The sequence below is a fragment of the Mobula hypostoma genome, chromosome 28, assembly GCF_963921235.1.
Source record: "Mobula hypostoma chromosome 28, sMobHyp1.1, whole genome shotgun sequence".
NCBI lineage: Eukaryota > Metazoa > Chordata > Chondrichthyes > Myliobatiformes > Myliobatidae > Mobula > Mobula hypostoma.
In genome coordinates, this window is record NC_086124.1 from 9518190 (window position 1) to 9521786 (window position 3597).

Consider the following 3597-nt stretch of genomic DNA (forward strand, 5'->3'; position numbering starts at 1 on the left):
GCTTGCCACGTTGGTGTCAGGAGTGGGATTCACGGCGAAAATGAAGAGCTACGACATTGGATGGAGCGCCTTAAGACCCGGGGAATAAGTTCAGGGTCTGGGTAGCATGCCTGAGCTGTGCTCGTGAAAATGGGATGTGGATCCGGAGGGAGAACCTGGGAACTGAGCATCGTGCCTTCCCAGGGAACCCCGATAAGGCGAATGCTCCCAGGCTCCCCGACCCGGGGGACACAGCGGATTGCATCACCCACCTCCCTCGTGGCCCGCACCGGGGGACCCAAGGTACCGCAGCCAAGGGAGGACGGGCAACATGACAGACACCACCGACACTGCCAGAGCAGGAGAAAGACCAACGGGCCTCAGCAATTCATGCCACGAGGTCGGCCCTGGGGCTCCCCAGATGCAGTGGTGCCAGCCACCTGGAGCCTCGCCTGGCGCGAGTCAATCTTGCCGCCTGGCACAATGGGTGGAGCCCCACCGAGGTGGCGGTACACCTCGCCCTGGCACTGGAGGGGCTTGCCCTGTGGGCCCTCCTAGACCTAACACTGAATGAGCTGTGTGACTACAGAGCCCTCACAGCGGTGATGGAGTGAAGGCCATCGGAGGATGTAACGACAGAAGAACTGGGCACCAGGAGAACCGTAAGGGAGAAAGCCCGGGGGCGTTCGCAGCAGATCTCCGCCACTGTGCTCGACATGGATACCACCAGCTCCCTCCCGCGGCCCAGGAAGAGCAGAAGCAATTTTAGCCCCCACCCCAAGGCATTCCAGCGTCACCCGGTATGCCGCATGCCCGGGTTTGTGTCAGTGAGGCAGAGGAGGAGCCTGTGAGACAGGTCCAACCAGTACCGTGCTGACCCCGCCACATGCCAAGGAGCAACCTCTGCTACCAGTGCGTAAGGCAGACCATGTGACCAGGGAGGCCATCTGGAAATGCCCAGCAGGCAGTGCTGCTGGACACCTCCAGCAGAAACGCTCTGTTGTCACCTCTCCGGGTGGGTCTTCGGCTGAAGAGCAAGGCTTATGTAAGGGTTTCTTCTTTTATGTTACTGCTAAGGGGAATAAGATGGCTTCTCTGTACTGTTAACTGCTGAGATAGTGGTTCTCTACAGCAGTGAGTGAGAATGGGACTTGTATGCATTTGCTAACCAATTGGGATAGATGTTACTCTTTCTCTCCGTGTGAAAGCTGTTAGTTTGCGCGGTCCTGGGGGAGAAGATGCGAGGAGGATGAAGAGAGAAGACGTGGCTTGAGGAGACGGTTGCCGGACCCGCTGGGCCTGGGCTCGGGGCGGGAGCCCAGGGGTCAACGATGAGCGAAAGGGAATCCGTGAGCTCCAACGTTTGCGCACTGGACATTTTTATGGGATTATTAGCGCCTTTTATTTGTTTCCTTTTTCTTTTGTTTCTCTGCTAACCCCATAATAGAATATAAAATCTTAATCGTTTAATCGCACATTGTAGACTGAATGTTATTTCGGGGCACTGATGTTACACAGGGGACACAACATGCAGCATCCACCCAAAGCAGAGTGCTAAGGTTTGGAAGGCAGGGGGTTATCACCCCGAGATCGTGCCACTTGGCAAAGCGAGTATTAGATTTATACGTGGACTGCGTGGTAGAGGGCATCAGGTGTCGTGCGTTGGTGGACACGGGTCCCACCACCGTCCAGGACCCTCCCCAGCATGAACCAGCCACCTCCGCCTGGCTGGACAACGATGGCGGTCCAGCTGGCTACGGTCTGTGTGGCGATGAGAGGGAAGAGCTGACTGCGCATCGCAGAGGGGAAAAGCACGGTGGAGCACGAGTCGTGGCTAGCCGACATGCGGGAGTCCTGCATCATTGGCCGGGACCTGCTGGCCGGCTTGGCGGGGGGGGGTCCCCCGTGGGGATGTGCCGGGGGGTGGGCAGCATTCCAGCTCGGCGCCGAGGCCGTAACGCTCCGGCAGGGCACAGCTCCAGGAGGCGGACCAGGAAACAACCGCCACAGGTCTCACGGCGGCTCACGACAGTGCAGCGCTCCCCCGCAGCGACCCAGCGCAACGCTGCGGAGCCGGGGGCCGGCAGCGGTGGCGGCACCTCGGGTGGCAGCCGGCGGCGGGGTAGACCGCCCCACCGCGCAGCGAGCCGGTGAGTGATCCCGTGCTGGTCTAGCCGAGGAGGCGGCACCCAGAGCGGACAGGGGTCCAGAGACTTAAGCCCGATACTCCCAGTGGGGCACGCCTGCCCCCCGGGGGGGGGCTCCACGCCATGGTGCTGTGGTCGGTGCACAGGCCGGTGGAGACCGGGCATTCCGGGGTCGTAAGGAGATCGGGCAAGCTGCCCAAACGCTTCTATTGGCCTGGTACCGGCAGGACGAGGAGCGGCCGTACACTGCAGTGATGCCTGCATGCCCCAGGAGGGGCCGGGCCGCCCGTCGAGGGTGCCAGGGCAGCAGTACGGTGGGGTCCCCGGTATGGGCCCCACCTAGGAGAAGGGACTATTCTCCTAGTTCGGAAGCCGCTGGAAGGGGCCGGGAGAGGCGCTCGGTCGCATGTCCGGTGTGGTATACCTAGTGTGGCTGCCTGAGTGGCGGAAAGCAGTCCAGCTGCACAGAGACCGGTTGGTACCGTATCAGCGCTCGGCCACCACCGACCCAGCGGGATTGAATGGAGGAAGTGCCTCTTGCCTCGCCAAACTGTGCCTCCCATGAGGGGGTGGGGGGAGCCACAGTCACTCCACGGCGACTCCAGGTAGCAGCATCAACCACCACCAGGACTGTCGGTCTTTGTGCGGACTCTGGGGTCGCTGAGGACGGCCTATCCACAGGCCACTGTGGCCCTCGGGTTGGGGGGAGGAGCCGCGATCGGCAGCCAGCCCCCGAATTCCTGGTGGCCGGCGCTATTTATTGTTTTTAAACGATGGTGGGATACTCAAGTTCATTTTAGATTTGGGTTATCACATGTATTGGGTGGGTCACCCCTGACTAACCGGGGTGTGTGTGTGATCATCACCCCCCCCCCCGGTGTCTATGTGACTGGGTGGGTTCTCTCCCGGTCTGTTTTGTGCTCGCAGCAATAAAGATGCCAGCCGAGATAATCGAGCTTTTCTCATCTGTCGTCGTTGTCTGAATGCTTGCCTTTGTTTTGTCTTTTGCGGCTGATGAGTAGGCACTGGGCGTTGAATCTGGCACTGGAGAAACACGGCAGTGCATGAGGAACAACAAAATGCAAGGGTCGTTGTGGGGCAGGGGAAGAGATCAACAGCTCATCTTTATCACACTGTTGAAGAATCTGATGACAGCAGCGTAGACGCCGTCCTTGACCTTGTAGTACATCTTCTTAAGTTTCTGTACCTTGTGTCCAACGGGCGGGGTGGGGGGGGGGAGGAGGGGGTAGAGAGAGGATGACCAGGTTGGGAGGGCTTCTGAAGTTTGTTCCAGGGATGAGGTAAGTCTCTCACAAAATTTGTGTGGGGCCACCCACCCCAGCCGCCTTTCCTCTGATAGGTCAGGAGGTCCCCGAATAGACAGGACTAATTAAAGGAACAGCACCTCAAATTCCACGAGGCAGCGTGAATGTTGAATTCTAGAAGTTTCAGTGAGCACTCCATCTCTGCC